Below are 15455 nucleotides of genomic sequence, written 5' to 3'. Positions count from 1 at the left end.
GGTTTGGAATTTAAAAAAATCACCTTTCTCCTCATCACAATTTAAGAGCTTGCTTTTGTTTCTCGATTGGTTTTGGGTTTGTTGTTTTCCACATAGTTACTTATACACAGGAACCTCCAAAATTTATTTGCAATTCATAGAACATTTGCACATGTAATAACTTTTGAAAACACTTGTATCTGGTTATACAAAAATGATGGATCACCCACTCCATAGCCCCCCTCAGGTTCAGAGTACTGGAAGCCTTTGCAGAAATAATTCAAGATTGAAATGACAATGAAATTTTAATCGTGAATCCCTGAGTCCAATGCCGAGATCTGCAAACAAAATGTCTTGCTGGCATGCCTGGAGTTACGTGTGCTACTTCCCATCACCCCAAGAGGGCCAGAAAGTCGATGCAAATAACGAGCGGTGAGGACGGGGGGAAAAAAAAAATCCCAAACAGAAAAATAGGGTCGAGGGGAACCAAGTACAAGCAGCGACACAAGGTACTTTGAACAGGCTTCTCGCTCCTGCCTGGGTATCAGTAATCTTCTTTTCTATCGTATCAGACACAGGCAGCCTCATCTTAATTTCAGTTGTTAAAAAATATTTATCCAGATACAAAAATAAACCCACTGCAAATTACAAGTTGTCAGGGTTAAAATCTACTTCTATTTGTGTGGGGGAGGATAAGAGAACAGCATAGACATGAATCATTCTCAGTAATTTGAGTGTTTCCATGACATCAATGGGCACTCGTCCAGGACTCTGTCGAAGTCTGTGAGGTACCAAAGCGGCACAGCAGCCAGCAGGAGATTGACTTTTTTTTTTTTTAGGATTATGCTCCTTGTAAAGATTTCATCTATAGCATCCACTTTTACCACCAAACAGATAGCTCTGGAGATCATGAGTGAACACATTTCATTCTGATAGTGTAAGCCTTTAACTTTATTACATTTGTTGTTGTTGTTGTTCCCACATACAGCTAGAAATCTGCCTCCTCGATTAAGAACAAATAACTGAAATTTATGAAAAAGTCAAGAAACCGTTAAAAAGATATACATACGTAGATTTTCACTATCAACTGTAATTATGAAATTATCATACTTTTTGTAATGACACTTCATTGGGGGGGGGGGGGAGGGAGAGGAATATCTTTTGTATAAACTGTCCATTTAAAATTAGCTACAGTCTTGATGTTGATTTTCTGCTTAAAATTCACTGGCACATTTGTTTCAGATAATAAAATTTGCAAGAGTGCTGATAATATGCAAGAGTAGGCTCTTTAAGCAACTATTTGTGCTCACAAATACAAAAGCTTCTCCTGAATTTCTACGTTTACTGTACATTATGCATCATTTTCAGTCACTTGAACACCCCAGCCTGTACTGTGCATTTTCTGAGGTTTGCAAGAGCTAAAGATTCTCTCTTTTTTTTTTTTTTTTAAAATGTTTTAAAAAAGAGAGAGCGTCTACAGCGATGTAGACACCCGACGCATTCACTGCGGAATTTTCGAGACAACCCTCTAGTACTAGAATGCGGCAGCCGCTGCGGATATTTTTTGGCACAAAGACAATGGTGGCAGTGCCAAGCCCCATGGCTAAAACTACTCAAAAGAGGCATAAGGGTAGCATTAATCGTTCAAGTCTTTTACTGCATGGAGTACTGTTGTCCATATTTTAAAATCTAAAAGTACCCGTTAGTAATATTTGTCGTAAGCCAGGGAAAAAAAAAAAAAAGAAGGGGAAAAAAAAAAAGAGAGCCTGAAATAGAGATGAATAACAAATCTTGTCAGACATCTGATTAATTTTTTCTACCTAGAGGACCAAATGCTAAAATGTGCCATTTGTTACCAGCACTCCGAACACGCAACACGATCTATACCCTTCCGTGGCTTTATGATCTGACAATTGAAACAAAGCTCCATGGAAGAAGTTGACCTACAAAGGCTGGTGAATAACTTTCAAGTGTGCACTTGTTCTTTAGGTAAGGCAGAAAAAGCATCTCCATTATTATCGGAGGCAATAACTTAGCGTGTGTGTAAATATATATATATATTCAATTAATTGACACAATGCATGCCAATCAAAGGAGAGACAAAGAGAGAACTACATGCAGCTCCTGTTTTCTGACAAACACTGAATCTCAAGGCTCTGCTCTCTAAATACCTCTAGAAAAAAAAATCCTGCTTATCTTCACTAAACTAAACCGATTGCTTCATAAATATTTTGTTTGCATTTTTGTTTAACTGCAGAAAATAAAAGCAGCATAGGATTGCCAATCAATCAATAAAGAAGCCACTTGCCTTTCCATGGTGTACTTTGAAAAATTAATCAAATTAAGTAGAAAATTTAAGCAACTTCCCAAGCACAAATGCAAGTCATCTGATTCCCCACTCTCTTTTCCCCTGCCCTGGGAGATAGGGCACCTTGGCTTTTTTCTGGTAGGCAGCATGAGAGGCATGAGGCAACTCTTTCCATCTGCAGAGAAAAGGAAGTGAAGCTATTTCTATAAATGACTCCAATTCAATGTTTACATTGATTTCGTGTTTGACATATTTTTTGAGAGATGAGTTCGACCAGAACATTCTAATTCAGGTTTCCGCTGCCCTACATTTGGGGCTTACTTCTTGGTTAGACTGAAGAAGGGAAACCTGTCTGGGGGAGAAGAAAAAAAAAAGGTAATTCTATCAGGGGCTGCAATTTTAATGGCTGTGAATTTGGTCTGCAATTCTGCTTAAACATATTTCTTATTTTATTACTGTATTTCTAGCATTTTTGAAAATTGATGATTGTTCCCCCTGAGGGCCGATCCTGAAGGGAGAGCCCCATCGATTCCCCCACCGAGAATGACGAATTAAAGGAGAATTCAGTGTCGAAGCCGGACCAGGCACGAGGAGCACAGAGCTGGAGCATACTTGGAGAAAAAGTTCTGAGCAACTGAAGAATGGGCTGAACTTTAGAGTTCCACATTTGTCTGCATATAACAAACACATACGTGTTATCGGTCGCAGCGGGGTTTATTTGCATGGTTATGAGGATCATGAAACAGTTTACTTCTGCCTTAATCTGTACTTCTTGCATTCAAAATTTTCTTATGCTTGTTTAGGTTTGGTGGCACGAGGAAGGGCAGATTTGAGCCCTCTGGGGAGCGAGCGCAGGACTCCTCTCGGTGCTCACCAGCGTGGCCGAGGGGCTCCGAGGCCGGGACGTGCCCGACACGAGGACAACCTCTGCACAGCAACTTCTGACGGTGACAGCCAGACTACCAGTACTATTTTTTTTTTTTGCCTCAGAGATTTGAAAACCTGACTCACTTCAGCAGACCAATCAAGCTAAAATTTGTATAGAATTACAAATTATTCAAGGAAAAACCTCACTGAAATAAATGAGCTGTTGTACACTATATATCCTATACTTATAAGCACCTCACTCTGGGAGAAATGAATATACCCTGTGCCCTCCCTGGGCAGCCTCCCAGGCCTTGCTGGCTTTTGCCCTTGACAGAAAAAATAGCCTGCCCATGTTTTCACCAGAGGAGCCAGCAGGTAGCTTCTTTATTTTTTCAGAACTTTTGAATACTGTTCTTTAAAAGAGAAAAAGAAAAAAAAAAAAGGGGGGGAAGGAAAAATAAGAAGGAAAAATAGAAAGGAAAATGCTTTTAGTATTAAATGAAATTTTTTGGCCTCTTAATTGAAGGAAGCAAATCCGCACGGCGTCCCTGGCACCAGGGCTAACAGCTGGCCGGAGGCTTGTCCCCCTTTGTGTGACAGCCAGCTTTTCCTCCCGGCTCGGCGCCTCCTCGGCCGTTAACCCGGGCAGGGAGCGGTGCTCGCCGGCGCAGTGCCCGGGCAGGGACCTGCCAGGGGACCACGCAGCCCTGGCACGGACAACCTGCAGTGGGCATCCGGGGGGCCAAGGGGGCACAGCGGCAGGTGCCAGCACCGGGCGCCCAGCTGAGATTTCTCCTCTTCCAACATTTAAACGGCAGAGAGAGCTGCCTAGCTCGGCCGAGCTCCTGCCTCGGGCTTGACCTGGGTGATCTATACGTACTTCAACAGCAGCGCGCTTACCGGGATAGGACACGCAGCCAAAATACCCCGTTTCTTTCAGGGAGGTTCTGAACAGGGTATTTTACATCACAAAGAATCTCATCCGATGGTAATGGAAGTATCATGTTAATGAGCTATTTCTGCTTTGTGCTATATGTGAAGTACAGACAATAAGAACGAAATCTAATAGATTTTAAGCAAACTTTGGGCAATAATGTTCACAAAATAGTACAAATCACATGGCATCTGATCCAGGGAAGGTCCACAAACTGGGTACAAAGCTGAGGGAAGGTATTAATCCCAATAATCTGAATGGCATCACGCCCCAAAATGCAGCACAATGCTAGGGGAAAGAGATCTTTTTGACATGAAAGAGGATTTTTGCACTTACACTGATGTGCAGTAAACAGTAATGGTTCTTAAAGAGACGTTATGATGCCAGAGCAGGCACCATTATAAAGGGAGATTTTTTTTTTTTTTTAAACAATACCATCAAAATGCAAAGGAAATTAAATCCTAAAATCTATACTAAAATAAAGCTACAGAGCTGACTCGAACAACCTAAAGCAAGGAAATTCAGAGTGTAAGCGGGACTTCTCCACTGACTCACCTCGCTGGGCTAGTGCTTACGCTTAAACCTGCACGGTTAATTCCCAAACACCCCAAAGGCCAAACTCCTTCCTTCCACCCAGGCTGTGGCTCTGTGCCTGTGCCTATACACCCCTCCCTCCCTCCATCCCTCCCTCCGGGCGGGAGCAGCGGTGCTGCCTGCCTTGCCCTCGGCAAGCTCTGCCCCATGTCGCCCGGGGGGCCAGGGACCGACCCCGGCACTGCAGGAAGGTCCCTTTTACTCCATGAAAATACCAGATCGAATTCTTTTGTCGCTGATCTCGGTTCACGAAATATTGGACCGAACCCAAAAGACTGAAGCAAATTGCTCCATCTATTTCTGCGATCTGCCAAATAACAGCATCTATTACAGGGCAGGATGTGATTTCTCTGTTTGCGTGCTTTTAAAACAAAATAGCTGTGGCAAAACTAGACTCAAAACTTTAAGAATATGAAGAGAGAATATTGAAGACCACATTCTACCAGACTTGTTTTAAATAGTTTCTTAGTCCTCGACTAGTCGCACCAAAATCAATTAGATTGTAAAGATTATCACACTACCCCGTAAAAGAAAGGTTTGACGCTAATAGTTGGTTATCTGCCTGGATGATACAGCTGCATTACAGGATTGATTGTGTCTAATCCAGTCAGAACAAGCTCGCTGCACCCTCTGCAACAGGTTTTCAGCACCTTGAAGTTAATCAGGGGATACGCAAGTGTTGCCATTTCGCAGCCACCGCTGCAATTGTGCAACCAATAAATAACCACCGCGTTCTGCGGACAAGGAACATTAATGAGCTTAATATCAAGTACATGCACTAATTGAGACCAGAATAATAAACTTTCATAATTAAATTAGGTATTTAAACAAAACAACTGTTTATTTCAACGCCGTCTGAAGAAATTATATTTAACGAGTTGAAGAAACCTTAAAGACTCCTCACTGTCGTGGGCCACCGCGTTTGTCTCGCGGAGGCTGATGCGGCACCAACGGCCACGTTCAAGCAAGCCCGGAGCCACCGGGCACCTACACTCAAAAGCTGTGAACGGAAGAACATTTATGGGAGACAATCCTTCATTTAGAGAGAAGACGCATCTGACTTCATAAACATCTTTAGTCTCCTCTCCTTTTCATATGTGCATGGAATTTCAGTCTAGAGGAAATAATTATGATCATCTAAGCCTGAACACCTGTATCACTCTGGAAATAGGCAAATTTATTTCAGAGAGAAACAAAAACTCTAAGGAAACCCATTCACCGTGTTTTACCCTTCTCACTCTTGGAACATATAATAGTCAAAAGATGGGCAGGGGATGAAGACAGGCATCGAAGAACAACAAAAAAAAAAAATCAAAAGCATTATCTCATACTAGAGAATCAGAATAATGAAAAGGGGCAACATTTTCATAAAGATATGAGACAAAACCATGTTGTAATAATACCCCAGACCTGAAAGCAATCTATAAGAACTGAACGTAAAGCACTGCGTATTGGTTTATCCTAAGTAAGCCTCACAGGGCTATTTTAAATTGAAATACACTGCAGGGTGATCCCTCATCATTTGTTCAGGGACCAGTTCAGGAGATCTTTATCATGTATCTGGAAACCTGGGTTTTCACTCAAGCATGAAAACAGAATCACTCTAAAACAAGTTAGATAAGGATCTAAGGCCATGAAAGACACAGAATTGAAAGAGGACGATAAACCTTCCTTCAGCCCAAGTCTGGGCTCTAAATCTTTGCTCTGTAAACCACCCCTATCCAGTAGCATTTATTAAAAGGCTCCTAAAACAAACCACGCTGGACACGAGCAAGGATAAAGAGATCAAAAGCCTTATCGTGCAGATTGGGGATCAAATCTACACCTCGGCACGATAAACAGCAACCACACTCATTAGCTGGCTGCGGTCCCTCCCCAGGTGCCAGCAGAGGCGTCACCTGGGACTCTGGGTGACTTTGTGCCCAGGCAGCGGGACCCCCAAACCCAGCGGGCCGGCCCCCCGCTGCTGAGCCCCAAATTAAGGTCTTCAGCATCATCTACACGCCAGGAAGAAGGAAGCAAATGCTGACCACAGGGATCCATTTTAAAAGCCCGATGGCAAAAGTAGATTTTTCAGGTTTTAACAGCAAAAGCAGCAGTGCTTTTGTAGCAGTTTACCTCCTGTTTTTCCCCCATCTTCACGTGCTCTCTGCATATATAGACAGAACTACCCGAGTCTCTAACACAGCCTCACACTGAGATTAAATACTCCATCATACATTTCTACAGAAACAGTATTTATTTGTAATATTGCTCAGCACAGAAATTTTTTTTTTTTTAAAAAAGCTAGCATTTATTTTTGTTATGATTTTGATGTTTTAAAAACAACGGACTGGATAATGTGGATTAGCTGAGCAGACAAAACAAACTACAAGCTTCTCAGTGTATGGCAAAACATCAGGAATGATGTGGTAAATATACTGTAACATTATGAAATACCCAATAGTCTCAAATCGGTAATATCCAGCAGAGGGCATGCAGACCCTAATAAGATTTTTACACTTGAGAACTGACATTTCCTAAATGTTTCGGGAACAAACAATTTGGGCTGAGAATACAGGCAAACTCATAGCATCAGTACACACGCTCTCCACCAGCTTCAGATCAAGGATGATAAAGCTCTCGTGTGAAAAGACACCTAGGAATGTTGGTTCCTACGCTGGAAAGAGGAAAGTCCTTGAGAGAGGGATTTCCCACTTCCACCAGCTGACAATTTTCCTTTTGCTGCCAAATGGAAAGACAATAACCTTCATGCAAAAAAAAAAAAAAAAAAAAAAATTACCACTCCTCAATACAAACTTCACAGCTGAAAGGAATGCTACGTTGAAGAGCAAAATTTAGATTGATTTACAAATATTTTATTCCCTAGAGGTGAAATATCAGGCGCACTAATATTAAATAAAACTGAGTATCTTTAGCAGGGTCAGATTTTTATCCTAGATTCTTGCCAGTTACTTCATGGAACGGGATGGCAATATTACCTACGGTTTCTAGACAATATTTTATTGTTTCTTAATATACTTAAGTGAGAGACAATTTTAAAGCAACTGATCCAGGGCGTCCAGCAGGAGCCCTTCAGCCACAGATGCCGCAGCGAGTCCCCCCTCCAGCCGTGGCAGGATCCCCCCAATTCAGAAAGGTGCAAACGCACCGGAACGCCGACGGTAATTAACTATCGGCCCATCCGTGGAAATGATCCCTCCCAACCTCAACCTCCACTTTACAGCACAGAGTAATGGCTATTTGGGTTCCTTATCAGATAATATATATTTTTTTAAGTTTAGTAGCCCTGGGAGATGAACTTAATTTACAAGGTCTACAAGGCAGGCAGCTTAGGTTACATGTAGGTCACAATAAATAATACTCATCCCTTGGCCGGCGCGAGCTGCTCCGCCGCTGCCTAAGTTGAAATGACAAGCCTTTATTATTCCTAAGCACTTGATTCTGAAACATTTGCACAATCTGTTAAGTCCAGACAAATTTAAATGGTTCTGACATGCAGCCTGCTAGGGTCAGTGACAGGGATAATGCCTCTTTACGTGGGTAAAATTTTGTGGCATATAGGTCACTCTCTTAAGGGGAATCAACTGTGTGTCTCTTCTTTGCATTTCCACCACAATCCTTCATCCTGCAGCCTGGAGCTGAGAGTGAAATGCAAGAAAGGAGCCGAACGCTCAAAGCAAAAATCTGCTTCCAGGACAATCCATTATATCTGACAAGTTAAATGTTCCATGGTAGACCATATGGCATCGGAGCAGGGCCGACGATGGAAGAGGGAAACTCAGCAAATGCATCACAATTAAGGAGTTTGACTATAGACTTTACTTTGATTTACTTTATTTTTTATTAAATTTCGGATATTGTAGTCTTTCAATTTTCATACAGCCCTTCCAAAGCCTCTACCTGATCTACCAAGCTAGCTATACCTGAACAGCTGCTTTGCCAAAATTATTTTCTCCAAAATCTCATGGACTTAGTTACTTTAAACACCACTCCCGATCAAGCCATTTTCATACCTGGTAAATTTGCTAAGTGCAGGGCGTTTCTATTATTAGCTAGTATAAATGTAGTAGTTTGTTAAAGAGCAAATTAAAAGTAAAGCCAAAAAAAAAAAAGCAGAAACCAGCGTAAAATCCCCGTCCCCAAAGCCGTGGTGATGCGCTTGCAGCAGAAACGTGGCCACGCAAAGGGCTGGGAGGGCGGCAGGAGGAATCACCCCGGAGCCATCCGCTGAAACCCACCACGAGCCGCGGGCACGTGGGTTTTCCCCGATCGGCCTCTTCTTGGCGGGAGAACTCCTACACAGGCCAGGTAACAGCACTAACGCTCAGCGAGCTCCTTCCCATCTTCCCGGTCCCTGCCTTCCCGATTTATGGCACGAATGACGGAGCCGTGCGCACCCCCTGAGCCTTCCCCACGCCCCACCTTCCGTGGATCATCCCTACGCGCGGGCACCCAACTGGATCCAGCTCCCAGTAACTCCCAGGTCCGAGCCCAGCGCTGCCATGGGGGGTTTTATTGATTCCCAAATCATACTCCTGAATTAACCAAAGACGCAAACAGTCAATGAAATCTTTCTGTAAGGCACCCACCATCGATTTTTGCTTCAAGAGCCAAAATCTTGGGCTCTTATGAAGGAATCCTCGTAACCAGCTGCTGGGAAACCGCAGGAACTGGGAATACTGGCTTGGCCACACCTGAGATCGATCTGGACTGACATAAATAACAAACGGACCAATTCGAAGAAAACCCACGCAAATTAGCCACGCGTAATGAAGTTCCTAAATAATTTGGAAACGCAGCGCTGAAAACGGTAACTAATGTTTCCAGAACGCCCTGCAAAGACCCTCCTCTGCCTAAGAGGACAGAAGGACTTGATAAACTTGTCGTTCTTCTGCTCCAGTATCACGCAGGTCCGCTATCGTTCAGAAATAAAATCTGCAGAAATAACCGCCTAACCATTTTTGGGCAATGCCCTGGGGTCACGCTGCAAAAATAAAGTAGGTAACCAAAGCTACATCCTTATTTAGGCATTTAAATAAAGTCTCACAGGCAGGAGTAAATCCAAGCCAGTGTCACTGGTGGCAGTGGGAGCTGCTGGCGCACAACACACCAGAACAAACCACTTAAGAGGCTCTGGAATTGGGAACCTAATGTTAAGCTCTTATTTTTGTAATCCCTTTTATTTCTTTCAATTTCCAACTTGTCAAGGCTGAGCCAACATTGCTACCAGTAAGGGCTCATCCTGCCCAGCGCTGGGATCAACAGACACTTCCCAGGGATTTCCAGAGGGATCAGAGGGGAACGGGGCAAACGCCTTCACTGAAACCAAGGGGCACGGAACTCAGTGCGCCCATGGCCAAACTGGGCATTTCTAAGCCCAAAATAGTAGTCGTCACCCCTTAATTATTCAGTAGGCTTGGAATATAGTATTATTTTTTCTAGTATTATGTTCTTATTCAGAATGAGCATTTATCATCATTTTTAAGGCTCAAACCCAATAATTTTCCAAATGACTCCCATTCTGCCTCTCATCAAGGCTTGTGCCCGGCGGCCGCCCCACCATCACCAGACCAGGGAGGCTCTGGGGTCTACTGGGGAACACTGGGAATTGTTTCATGGAGGGCTTTTGGAGTTTTATAATCAGGGTTACACAGTGCTGTGCCCATCTCACAAGACCTTCTGAAAGCCCATCACCTGCACTGACAGAGACCAGTGCAAATTTAAGTTTAAATGCATCCTTATTTTAAGATTTTGGGAAATAGGAATTAAAAAAGAAGAAATCATTAATAAGAATATTGGAGGTTCCTTTACTGAGGCAGTCATTAATGAACTTTTAACACATCAATTTCAGTGGGAAAAAGAATATAATTTTTCTTTGTGTTTTGTTATTCCTTGTAAGAAAGTGGTTTTAGATTACTTTAAACGTATTACTGTTATTTCTATATGACGTGAAACCATTGCTGGCTTTGCTACCATGAACAAAGATTAAAGCAGACAAACCGAACAAAATCCTTGAAAAATTTTGAAACTCTTTACGTAAATCAAGAAGTTACTATTTTGAACTTGATAGCTCAGGACTACCCCAGGCAGAAAGGCAAGGTGAACGGCAGGCAGCCCTCCTGATGCGCTGGCAGAACAAAGACCATTATGAAACCAGTGCTGAAAAAGAGTCGGATCCGTTAACTCCAGTGCTGTAGTTCTTCACACAGATCTTAAATTTATTATTGATTTAGCATTTAGTACTGCAGGCACTGGAACAAAGACCCCTATGATTATAAATGCATGCTTTTGTGGCACGTGCTTTAATTTTCAAAAGGGTACTTTTTTTTTTCCCCCAAAGATCCTGCATATTAAAAGGACATCAACTTCTTAAAAAGTCACACATCTTTCAAAATGTGTTTTTACAATTTAAGGTTACTGGCAGAGATGCCAGAGAAGGATTGCTGGGTTGGTTTGTTGGGGGCTGTCACGGAGTATACGAGAGCCGCGACCAGCCGCGGGTCTCACCCTGGCGCAGGGAGAGGCGGGCACCCTCACGGGGAACGTACCCCCAGCAGTCACGTCATGGGGGTCATCCTCGGCTCCGGGGAAAAGCGGGAACCGGTGTCATCCTCGGCTCCGCCACGAGGGACGCGCGTGGCAACACCCGCTGGCGGCACCCACGGGAGCTGGCTGGGGAGGCAGGAACGGACCCATCCCACGCGCCTGCAGGCAGCCTTCCTCAGCCCCCCGGTACTTTGCTCATTTAAGGGCAGTTCATTTTGTATGTAATTTCAGTGTTTTCACAGAAAAATTCCCAGGCACCCTCACAGAAAGCGCATGTGCCATTCTAAACTATTTGTTGTTTAATTGGGCACGTACCAAATAGATAATGGCTCTTTAAAACACTCCTGGCATCGGTGAGCCACTGGGCCAGCACCATCGAGAAGACAAAACGGTTTAAAATGGATGTTTTCTGTAATACAGCTCTATAGGCTCATGGAATAACCTCGTCACTTGGCGATATTCTAACCCATGTGACTACCTGCTTGGCTATCAAGAGCGATAGATAAAATAGATAATACATAAATGAAGAAGAGAAGGGAGATGGAGAGAGAAATACAGCTAAATTCACACCAGTAAAACAAAGCAAAATGAGGCAGAAATTTGTGCTTTGTAGATTCCACCACTAAATCCTGATCAACATTTTTATTACTAATTAAAATGTCCATATGGTAAAACAACACCTGATCCAAGGAGCTTTTAAGTACAGCAATTGTCAGTGTCGAACTTCTGCTTTTCGTTAGCAAGTCTGAAATTTTGGCCTGGATTTGTTTTCAAATGCACTGTTTGCTGAGCTATTAACGAAAGAGAATAAAAACTTCAGCGAAGTATTTACTTCCCCTATATCATGGTTTTAAGCAAAAGATGTTTAAAAAGAAGGGAAAAGCAAAGTTAAAAAAACCAACTACTGGAACTATTGTCTTCTTATTGAGAAGTTAAATATACCAGATACAGAATTTAATGCAGCTAAAAATTAGGCCAAGTACAAGCCCAGTATATGTTGTTAATGTCCAAAATTCACCCAGTTTCACGAGGTGAGTACTGGAGGCCCAACACAGAGGACTCACCACAGGAAAACGTTTCAGAAGTCCTAGAGCCGCCGCCAAGGCCCAGGCTGCACTGCAGCCACCTCGCTCAGACACAAGCCCATGCTCAGGCCTAAGTTTTACAGGTTTGGGATCCTAGGAAGAAAAGGAAGCTACGTCTGACCCTCCTGGCACACACCATGGGCTGGTTTTGTCCCATCGGTCCGTCCGGCCATGTCAAACGGGTGACGCAGGACACAGAGGTCGGCCGCAGCACCTCTCCAAGCCGGTCCCAGCAGGGCTCGCCGGCTGCACGAGCACCCAAAAAACTTTATTCCCCTTCAATCGTGCCACGGAGCGAGTGCTCAGCTCTGAGCTGAGGCGCACGCAGCTGCACCAGGAATGGCGGCAGTCATCAGTCTGCTCCCGGCCTGCTCCCAGCCACAAAACCCTCCGTGTCTGTCTCCCAGAAAAAATGAGCCCATTTGCCGTGTTGCTTCACCTGCACAAAATACATTTACTCAGGCAGGGGGAGGTGTAATGATCCTGATTTCTGCTTGAAAACAGAAAGCTCCCAACTGACCTAAATGGACGTTAGAGCCATAAGAACCCGTTAAACTCCAGCAAGAGTAATTTTTTTTTTATGCCTGAGAAGTAACAACTTATTAATTGCACTTTGTTAAGCACCCTGATATATATGTACCCATGACAAATATGCTTTGGTTTGCAGAAACTTCAAACTCTCACAACTCCTTCTGTGCACGATCAGTAATTCTGAATTATTACATGAATGAATTCTAATGAAAAAATATTCTTACAGAAAATTTTCACAGAAAGGTGCTGGCAGACTTAACACAGAGAAGCTGAGTAGCACTGTCACCTGCAGAACAGCCAGAGAGAAGAAAGTTCCAAAAATTTTAACTTTCAGCCATCTTCAAAACCCTTTAATGCAGTGCTGTAATTTCTTGTTATCAGGAACAACTCCTGCTAAGACCAGGGTGGGTTCACCCGAGACTTTCCACTTTCTGCCTTAGCAACCCCAGCAAATATTTCTACTTCTGACAATAAAGTATTAGCTAGTTTGCTTTTCATTCCCAGGTGAATTATTGCTGGAATGATAACGTTCTGAAAAGGTAACATTTCGAACCAGGGCAGAACTTGGAACAAGCTTTGCAAGTGTTAAGAGTGCTCGTACAGAAATTGCAAGGGCATTTTTTTAAAGGTAAACCAGAAGTGCTGATCAAATCAGGACTTTTGTGTGGATTGGAAAAGGAAGGCCACCTTTCACAGGAAATGGTATTATTTCCCAGAAAACAGAATACTGTGTATTTCTGGAATTAAAGCATAAAATGTCCTGGTTGATTATGAAATGTATTTTCTATAAAAATAAAGAAGATACCGAAATGGGCCTGAAACAAAGAATTTTTGAAAAAAATCCCAAATTAGAAGGGTAAGATGACAATCTGATCTTCCTGGTTTTTTTCCTTCACCAGGGTTTGGAAAATCCTGAGTTCATTTCTTCTTCTCCCCTGCAAAAGCACCAAGAAGCCATGAATGCTTCGTTATAGCCAGTGCTCCCCCAGCCTGCCAGGACAGCGATGGGAGTGGGCTTCTCACTACAAAATACTGCAATGATGAACAAATTATCCAATTATTTCACCTTTTTTTTTTTTTTTTTAAACACTGCCGAGCTGTTTATTTCTTCTAATCCAGTAAATTCTTTTTTCCCCTTGGAAACAGTCCCTAATTTCAGATGCATCACTTTAAGCCCTGATTTTCAGAAGAATGAAGCATTCATAACTTAAAATAAAGTTTATGAGAGCACTCTGGTTTCCTCCAAGACCCAGGGTGTCACACAGCACACGTTGAAATCAGCAGTCAGCTCTGAATATTTTACCCCGAGCGCCCTGCGATTTTATATGATCAAATAAACACATATAAAATATATGGTGTCCTGATATACAAAGGCTTCTCTCCCTTTGTGCTAAGAACAAAACCATCTCTCTCAGTCCATTCAAGATCCCGTTGCTTCCCATTCACCACAAATTAAAAAAAAATTAAAATAATAATCTTTTATTCAGCTCCTCCCTAAGGAAAAACATACAAATAAGGCCTCTATGATTATTTTTTTTTAAGGGGCTTGTATGGTAGAGATATACTTAAGCTTGAGAATGTATTCACAGTGTCTTTGTAGCTTTCTAAATACAAACACATCTCACCTCACTCCTGCCAGCAGCTCCACTGAGGTCAAGGGGACCGGCTGTGTAGTAACACAAGTAGTACCTGGCCCTTACCAGGGAAAGCTCCAACTCCTTACTAGCAGAAAATGAACTCACGTGACGCTTAGGTGTAACACCCCCAGCTCAGGTTGGTAAGACCAGTACTACACCAGTGCACGGAGGTCCCACCGAGGACCAAGCATGTGTACAGAGTAAGAACAGCCCCTTGTTTTAAGAACTAATTGTGCCAAACCGACCCAGGTGAAAGCTTTTGTACTTTGCTGCTATTGCTTTTAAGTCCCTGGGCATGTGAGCAGTACAAATCCGTCTGCCATCAGCTCTCCACACTGAGGATCAACTGGAACGTGTAGGAAAGACATCGGTGGCCTCACCCCAGTTCTTCGCAGAAGCACACCCGCCTTCCCAAAGCCACCACGGGGCCACCGCGGCAAAGGCCCGATGGCCCCGCGGCGTGGGCCAGCCCGGCCGGGGGCAGGTGGAGCGGCAGGGTCGGGGGGTGCCGAGCTGGCACCCCCAGTAAGAACAGCATTTGCAAAAACCAGTAGTTGTTAAAAGATGTTCTTTTGCAAAACTAAGAGGGTTTGGGGCTTTTTTTTTTTTTTTTTAAAGCAAATGTTGAACTTCTAAAATTAAAACATTATGTGCCTAAACAATCAAATGTGGTTTTAACTTATTCTATCACTTCCTCGTTTACACTTTTTAAAAAGGACCAAGGATTTCATACGATGCCATTTCAACAATACCAGGAAAGTTTCTTAACTCACAGATTTTTCACTGAGCCCAAAAACACAGACTTTGGGGGGAAAAAAAGAACCAATCACAGCAGAAATCTCTTTAAAAGGGAACACAAAAAGAAACACCATCTTGAACGGTCTCTCAGCAATAGTTGTACCGTATATAAAGGAAATAAAAAGCTCTCTAAAATGTAAGAATGAACCTATCTATTCAGATTGCTTACAGGT

General features: G+C 43.0%; 1 protein-coding gene and 1 long non-coding RNA gene across 12 annotated transcripts in view; one reads left to right on the top strand and one right to left on the bottom strand.

Annotated features, from left to right (window-relative positions):
• The window catches only part of LOC141917816 (transcription factor 4), a 239568-nt gene that overhangs the window by 120542 nt on the left and 103571 nt on the right, over positions 1-15455 (bottom strand). The gene's annotated exons all lie outside the window — the stretch shown is intronic.
• Positions 1479-3385, top strand: LOC141917818 (uncharacterized). Its single transcript, XR_012621474.1, has 2 exons — positions 1479-1968; positions 3091-3385. It is a non-coding gene; the product is annotated as an uncharacterized LOC141917818 (long non-coding RNA).

This window comes from Strix aluco, chromosome W (genome assembly GCF_031877795.1).
Source record: "Strix aluco isolate bStrAlu1 chromosome W, bStrAlu1.hap1, whole genome shotgun sequence".
Taxonomy (NCBI): Eukaryota; Metazoa; Chordata; class Aves; order Strigiformes; family Strigidae; genus Strix; species Strix aluco.
This window is presented reverse-complemented; position numbering and strand designations above follow the sequence as displayed.